Here is a 13015-nt window from a genome sequence, read left to right on the forward strand (position 1 = left end):
ACAATTTTGACACAATTTTGGGACCATTCACATTTATACAGCGATCAGTGCTATAAAAATGCACTAATTACTGTATAAATGTGACTGGCACTGAAGGGGTTAACACTAGGGGGTGAGGAAGGGGTTAAATGTATTCCCTCATTGTGTTCTTACTGTGTGGGGGGAGGGGACTGACTGACTGACTGACCGATGCTGTGTCTCTATGTAAAGGGACACAGATCGGTCTCCTCTCTCCCTGACAGCACGTGGAGCTCCACGTCCTGCTGTGTCACCGACGTTCGCGGGTGTCTGGCGGACATCACGGCCGCCAGGCACTCGCATCGGCTCCCGAACGATGCGCCGGGCACGTTGTTTCCCCGCTGCGCGTCCCCAGCAGCGCGCACAGGGAACAACAACAACAGGACTTCTAAAGACGTCCACTCGGCACTTGAGAGCCGCGCTGTGGACGTCTTTCGACCATAGCGCGGATCTCAGGTGGTTAAACATGAATCAAAAAACAAACCGGTTCCATATTTCTTACAGATATACGGATATATTTATGGGAACATTGTGAGTGTAATAAAACAATATACAGTATATGATAATCCCTGTTTAGTAGATCCGCGCTGAGGTGCCGGGTAAGGCTGCTGCCCCCTATAGTACCCCAGTGATGGGGTCTGAGAATGAGTGTTGTATGCAAAGGGGTAGTGGCGCCACTACCCCTTTGCATAAAACACTCAATATACAGTATATACGAGGGTTCTTTAAAAAGTTTCCATGCTTTTTTTTAACTCTATTTATTAAAAATTTCAATAACAAATGGCATCACTTTTCGGCATAGTCACCTTCCTTTGCGATGCATTTTTCATAGCATTGTGCCAACTTTTTTAGCCATCAGCAAAAAATGTTTATGGTTGAGCGCGTAGCCACTAATGCACTGCTGCTTTCACATCATCATCACATGAAAATCGTCCTCCCTTTTTAAAGCTTCTTTGAGTGGTCCAAAAAGGTGAAAATCAGATGGCGCTACATTAAGACTATAAGCTGGGTGTTCCTTAACCTCCCACTCATAAACGACTCTACGAGAGAGACATTTTTAAAGTGAACTTATCCACAGTAAAGAGGATATTTACTTTGGGCTGGTATGTTGCTAGGTGTTCATAGATTCTATATTTGATTCTTTACAGAATATTCGATATTGCACTGCAATGAACTTACTTTCATCAACACCTCATGCAATGAAAAACAGAGGCGTGTAACTAGACACCCCTTATATTTAAAAACCGCAGATGTGATCAAATAATCAATTACCACCAAAAGAAAGCTCTATTTGTGGGAAAGAAAGGACATCAATTTTCTTTGGGTACAACGTCACATGACCGCGCAATTGTCAGTTAAAGCGATGCAGTGCCATATTGCAAAAAATTGCTTGGTCATTAAGGGGGTAAATCCTTCCGTGGCTGAAGTGGTTAACCATTTGCCGAATAGCCGCCGATGTTATACGGTGGCAGGTCGGCCCTCCTGCGCAAATCGCCGTACCTGTATGGCGGCTCGCTCAGGCACAGGCCGCGCTCTCGATCCACGCTGCAGGAGCATGCCCGCAGGGCGGGCGGACTCGATGCCTGCCGGCAACCTGCGATCGCCTAGTACAGTGTAAACAAGTGAATCCCCATTCTCACAGGGGACATGTCAGATATCTGTTCCCAGTGATCGGGAACAGTAACAGTGAGCCCATCCCCCCAACAGTTAGAAGACACCTAGGGAACACACTTAACCCCTTGATCGCCCCCTAGTGTTAACCCCTTCCCTGCCAGTGTCATTTTTACATTGATCAGTGTATTTTTATAGCACTGATCAATGTAATAATGTCACTGGTCCCTGAAAAGTGTCATTTGGGGTTAGATTTATCCGCCTCTAGAGCGCAAGAGGGCAAATCCTTCAAGCACTTACTTCCTGGAAGTCTTGGATGGGGAGTGATAATTGGACAGCGCACTGCATCCTGGGAAGTGATGACACACATTTCCCAGGAGCATTAGAGGGAGTTGATGTCAGAATCCTAGGTGGTTTCAAAGGTAGATTTCCTGGGACCGCATAGCAACAGGCATTTCCAGATGAGTAAAAACATTTTTTTTTTTTTTTTAACTTTTTTAGGTCTAATGAGCACAATAATGAAAAAACATTTTTGGGATGGAAACTCCACTTTAAGCTTTGTTTAAGTCTTATGCATTTATATGTATAAACAATAAGACAGCACTATGATCTATTGCTTTAGTTTGTCACATCTTTAAAGGATAAGTTTACTTAAAAAAAATATAAAAATTATACATACACTTTTTTTTGCAGATAAAAAAAATGTGTATTTATTATTTTTTGTTGCAGGAGCCTATAAAGCATTGCATCCGTGATCAGCAGATCTTTGATGCTATGAAGGTCTCCTGCAGACCTGTCAGTATATCTGCTTGTTAGTACCTAGTACGAGGAAGCCAATATATTCTGGTAGGAAGAATCAATTAACTACTACAGTGCTCACAGGGCCGTGATAGCTCATTGAAAACTACAAGCTGACAGCCGTAAAGGATGTCGGGACTTGTAGTTCATTCATCTACAAAGCAGTGTGTATGACAGAGGTGGTCATGTGGGTGGAGCCCTGCATTGCCGTGCTGTTTTCAAAAAGAGACAGCTAGTAAAGGGAGATTCTCCTTGTACTGCTGTCACAGGGAAAACATGCAGTGGGTGGCGGCTGCAGCAATGGGAGCATGTTACAGGTTCCACCCGTTTTCAACATGTTCCCAAAGGTAAACCTATCCTTTAACATAGCAGCAGCCCAATAGTAATTTGTTACACAAAGCACAGGGATTTTTCTTATTTTAATGGTGATGGTTCCTTGGTGCCAGTTCAAAATCTAATACAGAAAGCTGAAGTAAAAATGTAACACATAATATAGTAATTTATGATGGCTTCTTACATTCTTTGTTTCAGCAGCATTACGCACGGTTCACACCATGAATCTCACAGGAATGCACTCAAATCGCACTGCATCGCACAAAAAGTAGTGCATGTACAACTTTTGGACGCGCACTGCAACTTTTAAATACATGTTTAAATACAAAAATAATACTGCACATTTAAAAAGCTTATTCAGTGTGAAAAAAAGCAGCCCCACAAATGTGAGCTATTACCACAAAAAACAAGACACACAATAGAGGTGTGTTGCGCTACAATGATTGATATTAAAAAAATAATGAAAAAAACAATTATAGATAAGTAAATAGTCCAGAAAAATCAGTCTCTCAAATAGACCCTAATGGTCAAATGGCAAACTCTGTGATTCAACAGTGGATAAAGTTATCCAATCCCTTCACCAAGTGAACACGCCATCGTTAATCTAGATATTTTGTTTAGTTAAATTCGGTTGATTCATTCAATTCATTTTTGGAATTCGTTTTCGGAATTCGTATTCAGAATCTTCTAATTTTCTTCAAATTTAACGATTTTTTTCGATTTGAAATTATCAAATCAATAAATTTTAGAATCGGTCTAAACACAATTTTGATATTGTTTTCGATTCAAATCCAGCAAAGTGAACAAACAAAAGAAAAATCTTCTTTAACTTATTACAATGACTCTTCAAATCACCTGTGGCTTAACAAAAATTATTTTCGAAATGGTACTCTAATAACACACACAGTCTTTGATTTCAGCATTATGTGTAATTAGAATTCGACTGGGGTTCAATGTAAAATTCGATTTGAATTTCAGTTAAAATTTCTGAAATTTGGACGAATTTCGTTACGTTATTCTGAGCATTCAGTAAAATTTGTATATACTGTAATTCGGGTATTCGGAAATATTCGAATCTCCGAACAATGACAACTGTGTCTGAATATTAATTCGGAACGAAACGAACTGCACATGTCTACATGCCACCACCACAATAGGTTGGACTTTTACCAAAGAGCCTGGACCCTTTATTATGAAGGGTAATACAGGCTGGATTAATATGTCCCGGTAGGCGTTTGTCACCTGCATTTGGGGTGTCCTTACCTTAACATTGACATTACAATTGCAGTGTGTTTTGAATGCGAAGCGGGAAACGTGCACAGATCGTGGGTTTTTACTCACTGCATTCTAGTGTGAACCTAACCCTTTGCCTTCAGTTTCTGCTGTATTGATCATGATAAGACTTTAGAATAAATTAGGAATTTGATTCAATTAAGATTTTTTTTTGTTTATTTTGCAAAGGAGACATACTATTTCTCTTCTGTTACAAAGGATTCTTACCTTTCCCTTTGCAAACTTCTTAAACTGCAGGTCAGTGTACAATACTGGCATTTGCCAGCTGCCATGATGAATGAGCTTCTGTGCGGCTGCACTGGAGTTACGTCATCGCGGCCAGGCCAATGAAGAGATCGAAGATCCTGAAGCTGGAAGAGGCCAAAGAGAAGATGCCAGTGTTGGCGACAGAGATTGTGGACGTTGCATTGCTGAAGGGGAGGAGAGTCTAGTTCTGCTTTAAGCTGTAACATCACTCCATCAGAATTGCTCAATAAAATAAAAATAAAATATTTTTATCACTATGGGTAAAATAATTGTGGTGCTGTTCTACAGTTTTCCCTCCCCACAAGAGCTATCTACATTGCCCTCACCCCCCACAAAATACGGCTGGGCAAACAGTGCCAAACTATTGGGTAGAAAAGGGCAAGTAAGGTGTTTGTGAGTACATAGCTCAATTTGCATTTAAATTAAGTCTGCTTGTTGATTCAATGTCCAGCATTTCAGAAGCACCCAGCAGAAACTACATTTGCTGGTTTTAACTATGGTCAAGTCTACTTGCTGCAACAGGAGAGTCAAGTCCATTTAATTTGGTTAGCCAGGCAGAACATGCAGAAGGAAGGAAGGATTCTCACTGCATGCCATTGTCTGGGTAACAGCATTTAACTCCTAGCTTAAGCTTAAGTTTTCAGAGTGGAATAAATCTTGCTGGTTTTGGTTTAACCACCAGCAAGGTTCAGCGTGACAGAAAAAAACCCAGTGTATATCAAAAACTTAAAAAACAAACAAATTTCAGCTAAGAGCTGGATGCTGCAATAACGACAACCTGTGTAAAAGCTCTATGTTTAGAAATACTGTCTATGGATTAATCAACGGAGTAGTTATTTTCTGGAAAAAAAAGACTTTTGTCAGGACTTTGTGCTTTTTAGATGAGCAATTAAAAGCTACCTGATAATGTATTATGTACAAAACTAGAAAATGCATTTCCTGCAGAAAATGTGTGGGAATGCTAAATAGCTGAATTGCTAAGCCCACACCAAAGCCATTCACCATAACCACCACGCTATCTTTAGGACATACAAGCAGTGTTTTTTAGTACTTATAAAGCCTCTCTATGATCATTAAAGGGGTTGTAAAGGTAAAACAATTTTTCCCCAAATAGCTTCATTTACCTTAGTGCAGTCCTCTTTCACTTACCTCATCCTTTGATTTTGCTTTTAAATGTCCCTTTTTCTACTGAGAAATCCTCACTTCCTGTTCTTCTGTCTGTAACTCCACACAGTAATGCAAGGCTTTTTCCTTGGTGTGGAGAAAGCCTATTGAGGGGGAGGGGGCGAGCAGGATGCCCACTAACACACAACTCCTTTCTCTATCAGCAAAGTTGAGAGTTTCCTGACTTGCCTGGTCGCCCCTCCCCCTGCACTGAGGTAAAGGAAGCTATTTAGGGAAAAAAATACCTTTACAGCCCCTTTAATCCACACACCTAATGAGTGAGAGAACCCTTCAAACAAACCCTAATAAATCCACAACTGTACATGCTATCGAAACAGCGACTTCACCGTTAGAAACACACAGCCTTTGTGAACGTATTGGTATGAAATTTATGTTGATAAACTTAAAAATTTGGGCATCTCAGCGATTTAAAAAAGAGGTTCTTTGTGCGTTTTGCTGGGAAATGTATAGAATTTTTTACATTACAGTCAATGGAAGAAAATTTGGAACTCTTGTCTTTTAGAAGCTCCAGCAACAAAAAGTAAAAGGCGTATCACAAAACTGAGCACATTGCCTGAAACCAGATAAAAATACCTACGTCTATGACAAGTAGATCTTGTGGGTGTGAGAGCAATTTGTTTCCCCTTTATAAAGATAATTTTTTTTTTAAAGCTCTCTGCTCTAATGATGTCATGATCCACTCTAAACCAGCCCCATAGAAACACATTATAATCGATAACATTTTCTGAAAAAATCACTAAACTTAAATAGCCGGATAGCTGAATATTTTGTGAAGGTTTTAAAGTTTGTTTGGCGTCTGTAGGTGAAAGTATGAAGGAGCTGAAACTTTTCGTAGCGGTAGAATGTTTTAAAGATTTGAAGCATGTTCTCATTCACTTCAATGTTAAAAAAAGTGTCTAAAAGCGTAATATTTTAAAAAGTATAAATAGTACAAAAAAAGTTGAAGAAGTCCCATCATTAGCTGAAAGAGCTGAACATTTCAAAAGTTGAATGATCTTAATAGCTGAAAGTATGCAGAAGTTACGCAGAGCCAAAAAATGTACGGAATAAGAATAATAAAAAACGAAAAACAATACTGGGAATGCTATATATAGCATTCCCACTAATAACTTCTTTCTGCATATGTAGACAATGACATGTTTGATGGTACGCTGGAAATAAGCCAGATGGAGGAAATAAAAGCTTTCTTAATTTTTTTAATGGAAGCAAACATAAAAAAACATAGGTATATAAAGTGGTAAATTCATTAGCTTCATTGGTTTAATTGACTGCTCTACCAAAGCCATAGGTCCTCACTTCCTTACATTACATGAATCAGCATGGAAATACTCTGAAAACAATGAGCTTGGGGTTCAGTTAGCGCATGGGCTCAGAGAATATGGCAGTTCTTCAGGAGATGGCTGAGAGGTGGCTGACCCCATGCCATCTTATGCCTGGCAAGCTTGTCCGTGACAAAGAAAGCAACCTACTGTTTACTTTTCAGCAGGAAAGGTTCATCGATGTACAATGCCTTACATATGTAAACGATTTCAGCGTTTATGCTTCTGATAGAAGAATGAAAAGGAGAGGTTGTCACCATATCAGATATAACAGTGTGGTAGCCTCATCCCTAAATGTTAGAACAAAAGATATGATCCCCTTGAGTTGGACTTTGGAAACCAAACACACTGTATTGTGTATAAAAACAATAATTTATTACATAGAAAATATAAATAGACACATTTACAAATGGTTAAAATCATAAACTATATCAATGGTATGCATGTAGCAACAACTCAAATACAAATTATACAATAGAACATAACTGAAATGACCCTGTAACTCTTCTATGAGTGATATTCCCTGGTACCCAACATGTTTCCGGTATACAACCTTCATCAGGGGTAACAAGCAGGGCTGAGTATGGTCAGAGTTCTTTTATACTCAATGAGAGTGGTTCCATGTGGAAAAACTAATAGAACAGCTGTGGAGACGACGATGTAAAGGGACGCCAGTCCAGAACCAGCATACACTAGAAATCCTAAGTTCCGGTCCTTTGATTAGGCAGTAGGCAGCACTGTCCAAATCCCACCGAACCCCTACGGCCAGTGTGGGTTGAACAGGCAGGTTATGGAGCTAATTGGGACCTTCAATGTGGCACCCCCAAATAAGTGGATGGCTCCAAGACCATTCCTGTCTTCCGCTGGATCCCAACTGTATATATGTGTGAATCCCCCCGTCTGAGTGGCGTTACTCAACTTACTGGTGCCAGTAAGAGTGGTAACGCCACACTGACGGAGGGATTCACACATATATACAGTTGGGGGTTCGCATGCGTGGCTTGACCGAACTTAAATGTGAGGTCACATGCTCAGAGGTGAGTGGCTATTACCTAAGGGGGGTGGGGGAGCACCAGTGTGTGAACACTTCAACACATCTGGATCACCTTAACAATGGATCTATTTTATGTGTGATAAGGACTTTATGATTTTTCATTCTTGCATTGACCCATAAGATATATGGTTGGCGCATCACATTTTTGCACTTTAGCGCTTTAGTTTCACAAATTGTTACTTTATTTTATTCAGGATCCACTACAATGAATTTATGATTTAATCATGTCAGTTTGCATTTGAGTACAGTAAAACCTTGGTTTGAGAGTTACTTGGTTTGAGAGCGTTTTGCAAGACAAACTATTTTTTTTAATACATTTTGACTTGATATACAAGCGATGTCTTGATATCAGAGCAGTGTCATGTCACAACTGTGTATAAAAAAGAAGAGAGGAGCCTCTAAGTGTAGCAATATGGTTACATTTAATGAAGGTACAACATTTACACCTATGCCGCGTACACACAATCAGGATTTTGCTTCTAATCCCCTTGTGGAGGCTTCCATTTGTGTATGGACATTTTATGGTTACACAACCTGGTCACATTGCTATTATCTTTTTATATAGACTATAAACTGAAGGACTTATGAATAAATGGTTGTGGAAGGAATCATTTGAGTTTCCATTATTTCCTATGGGGAAATTCGCTTTGATATATAAGTGCTTTGGATTACAAGCATGTTTCTGGAATGAATTATGCTCGCAATCCAAGGTTTTACTGTATGGTTTTACATTTTGACCACAGATACACTTTACAATGAAACAAATGCATTACATTGCATAATAATTGTATAATAAGTAATAACGAGTGATTGCTCTATAGCGCTCTATAATGTTTTGTAGTCTCCCTAATTATATTATATTCAGAATAAAGTGAATAACATGTTAGCAGAGAATTATCTGTAAAACTCAGTTTCCTTTGATAGGTACATATATGCTCAACTTTGTGCAAATTATGCCTCTGGTGTTTATAAAAAATGAACAGTTTCTAAATCATTTAAGTGTTCAATAAACAAATCTGGACATTTACCATATGTTAAATCTAGACAGACCATTTGTTAAAATTTGCTCTGTATAGTTGTACAAAGTGTTGTCATGTTTGCTTTCAAAGTGGAATAAAGATCTGTATGTCAAACACAACCTTGCACCAGTCATAAAACACAAAATAAAACTAAAACTATATTTGCCAGTTTTTATTTGAGTTTAACCACTTCTACCCCAGAAGGTTTTACCTCTTTCATGATCAGGCCATATTTTGCTATCCGGTACCGTGCTACTTTACCTGGTAATTGTGCAGTCATGCAACGCTGTACCAAAATAAAATGTATATAATCTGTCATACAAGAGCTTTCTTTAGGTGGTATGTGATCACCACTGTTTTTTTTTTTTTTCGATATAAACAGAAAAAAAATGAAAAATTGGAAAAAATAAAGCAATATTTTTTACTTTCTGCAATAAAACTTATCCAAGAAAAAAAATTGAAAGAAATTTGTTATCATAAATGTAGGCCAAAATGTGTTCGGCTACATGTCTTTGGTAAAAAAAAATCCCAATAAGCATATAATATTTGGTTTCCATTAAAACCAAACTATGAAATATATACTGGAATGAAAACCAAACTATTATATATATAATGTAATTTTTTTTAATACTAGTAATGGTGGTGATCAGCGGTTTACAGTGGGACTGTATGAGTGTGGCAGACAATCTCACACTAACTGACACTGGGTGGGAACTGACTAACTGACACTGACATCACCAGTGACACTAATACAGTGATCAGTACTAATACTATACCTTGTCACTGAACTAATGGCACTAGCTGTGAAGGGGTTAACATCTAGTGGCAAACAAAGGGTTAACTGTGTGCCTAACAAGTGTAAAGTGTGTAGTATGTGCTGCTTTTACTAAGCAATGGGCCAAATTCTCAAAAAGTCTGCCTAACTTAAATTTCAGCAGTTAAGTTACACAGACTTAAAATTTCTACCTAAGTGCCCGATCGTCAAAGCACTTACCTAGAAATTTCAGGCCGTGTAACTTAAGTGCCGCCGTCGTAAGGCGGTCCTCCTCTCCTGGGGGCGTTTAAAATTTAAATGAGGCGCGCTCCCGCTCCGGCCGTACTGCGCATGCGTGTGACGTCATTTTCCCGACGTGCAGCGCGCGAACGTAATTAACGCCGGGCGGCTTTGAGAATTTCGACGGGACACTAAAGTTGCGACGGGTGAAAAAAAAAAGACGCGCCGGGAAAACAAATAATTATAAAAAAAAATGACAGCGTCGCTCAGAATGCATTCCTGAGAGGGAGAACTCCATGCCAATTTTCAAAGAAAAAAACGGCATGGGTTCCCCCCCCCAGGAGCATACCAGGCCCTTAGGTCTGGTATGGGTTGTAAGGAGACCCCCCCGCGCCGAAAAATTGACGTAGGGGGTCCCCCTACAATCCATACCAGACCCGTATCCAAAGCACGCTACCCGGCCGGTCAGGAAGGGAGTGGGGACGAGCGAGCGCCCCCCCCCCTTCTGAGCCGTGCCAGGCCGCATGCCCTCAACATGGGGGGGTTGGGTGCTCTGGGGCAGGGGGGCGCACTGCGGGCCCCCCCACCCCAGAGCACCCTGTCCCCATGTTGATGAGGACAGGACCTCTTCCCGACAACCCTTGCCGTTGGTTGTCGGGGTCTGCGGGCGGGGGCTTATCGGAATCTGGGAGTCCCCTTTAATAACGGGGCCCCCAGATACCGGCCCCCCACCCTAAGTGAATGGATATGGGGTACATCGTACCCCTATCCATTCACCTGGAGGCAAAAAGTAAAAGTTAGTAAACACACAACACAAGGCTTTTTAAAATAATTTATTATTCTGCTCCGGATGCCCCCCCTGTCTTCTTTATTAGCTCTATTTCCAGGGGGGGCTTCTTCTTCCGCTCTCCGGGGGTCTTCTTCCACTCTCCGGGGGGGGTTTCTTCTTCCGCTCTCCGGGGGGGGCTTCTCCGCTCTCCGGGGGCTTCTTCCATCTTCTCCCCTCTTCCGCTGTTGACTCGGCGAACCCCGGTTCTTCTCCAGCTGTCCGTGCCTTCTTCTTCAGCGCTGGCTGCCTGCTATGTTTGTGTGTTAGCTCAATTAGTAACAGGCAGCCGGCGCGGTCTTCTGTGACGTCAGGGTCTTCTGTTCTTCTCCCCTCTTCCGATGTTGCCTCGTCGCCTGTTGTCGCTGTAATGATGGAAGCGCGCCTTGCATCCCATTTATATAGGCATCACCATCCCATCATGCTCCGGTAGGTACCCACGTGGTGGGTGCCTACCCACGTGCACCCACCACGTGGGTACCTGCCGGAGCATGATGGGACGGTGATGCCTATATAAATGGGATGCAAGGCGCGCTTCCATCATTACAGCGACAACAGGCGACGAGTCAACATCGGAAGAGGGGAGAAGAACAGAAGACCCTGACGTCACAGAAGACCGCGCCGGCTGCCTGTTACTAATTGAGCTAACACACAAACATAGCAGGCAGCCAGCGCTGAAGAAGAAGGCACCGGACAGCTGGAGAAGAACCGGGAAGAGGGGAGAAGATGGAAGAAGCCCCCCGGAGAGCGGAGAAGCCCCCCCCCGGAGAGCGGAAGAAGAAACCCCCCCCCCCGGAGAGTGGAAGAAGACCCCCGGAGAGCGGAAGAAGAAGCCCCCCCTGGAAATAGAGCTAATAAAGAAGACAGGGGGGGCATCCGGAGCAGAATAATAAATTATTTTAAAAGCCTTGTGTTGTGTGTTTACTAACTTTTACTTTTTGCCTCCAGGTGAATGGATAGGGGTACGATGTACCCCATATCCATTCACTTAGGGTGGGGGGCCGGTATCTGGGGGCCCCCTTATTAAAGGGGACTCCCAGATTCCGATAAGCCCGCGCCCGCAGACCCCGACAACCAACGGCAAGGGTTGTCGGGAAGAGGTCCTGTCCTCATCAACATGGGGACAGGGTGCTCTGGGGTGGGGGGGCCCGCAGTGCGCCCCCCTGCCCCAGAGCACCCAACCCCCCCATGTTGAGGGCATGCGGCCTGGCACGGCTCAGGAGGGGGGGGGGCGCTCGCTCGTCCCCACTCCCTTCCTGACCGGCCCGGGTAGCGTGCTTTGGATACGGGTCTGGTATGGATTGTAGGGGGACCCCCTACGTCTATTTTTCGGCGTGGGGGGTCTCCTTACAACCCATACTAGACCTAAGGGCCTGGTATGCTCCTGGGGGGGAACCCATGCCGGTTTTGAATTTTAAAATTGCCGTGGAGTTCTCCCTCGGGAATGCATACCAAATGCCGTCGCTGGAATGGGCCTTTACAATGTGTGACTAACTTTCCACATTATAAAACCAGCCCTAGTTTTGCGCAGGCAAATTCGGAACTTACGCAGAAATCACAGTGATGAAATGCTTTGAAAATCTGCTTAAGTCCTCATTTGCATACGCAAAGCTGCATTTCAATGAGAAATGCCCCCAGTGGCGGATGCGGTACTGCATCCTAAAATCTGACCGTGTAAGGCCCCGTACTCACGACCAAACATGTCTGCTGAAACTGGTCCGCGGACCAGTTTCAGCGGACATGTTCGTTCGTGTGTAGGCAGTAACGTACAGGATTCCAGCAAACAATCGTCGGCCAGACCGTTTTCCAACGAACAACTGTTTCCTGGTCTTGCTTTAAAACAGTCTGCTGGAATCGTGTCCGTCAGACATGTTCGGTCGTCTGTACACAAAAGCAGCGTACAAAAACCCCGCGCATGCTCAGTCCAAATGAGGAGACGGGAGCGCTCGTTCAGGTAAAACTCGCGTTTGTTTGGGATATGGCACATTCGTCATTAGAAACCTTTTATTCTAGCAAGAGAACAATGTCTTAAAAAGGCGCACTAAACCACATTTTCTTGCCTCGTTTTATTAATTCTTCTCTTGCTAGAATAACCCCGTTCTCTTGCTGATGCAATTTCAATAGAGTTGTCCCATACTGAAATGTCACATTTCTTGCTTGTGATGTAATCCTTTAATAATGTTTTCTATGCCAGACGTGTGTTTTGGTTGGTGGTCCTCCATAATTTATAGTAGTCATTTTTGTAAAGGAATGTGCATTTTTTTTTTTTTTTTTGTTGTTTCTAGTTATGTCACCATTTAAAAATTTTTTTTTTTACAT

General features: G+C 42.2%; 1 long non-coding RNA gene across 1 annotated transcript in view; it reads right to left on the reverse strand.

The window, feature by feature from the left end:
- LOC120918811 overlaps positions 1-4446 on the reverse strand; it is a 41089-nt gene extending 36643 nt beyond the window's left edge. Inside the window, exon 1 of the long non-coding RNA XR_005744475.1 lies at positions 4261-4446. This is a non-coding gene — a long non-coding RNA (uncharacterized LOC120918811). The remainder of the gene's footprint in view (positions 1-4260) is intronic.
- Positions 4447-13015: the final 8569 nt, after the last annotated feature.

The sequence above is a fragment of the Rana temporaria genome, chromosome 1, assembly GCF_905171775.1.
Source record: "Rana temporaria chromosome 1, aRanTem1.1, whole genome shotgun sequence".
NCBI classification, from domain to species: domain Eukaryota; kingdom Metazoa; phylum Chordata; class Amphibia; order Anura; family Ranidae; genus Rana; species Rana temporaria.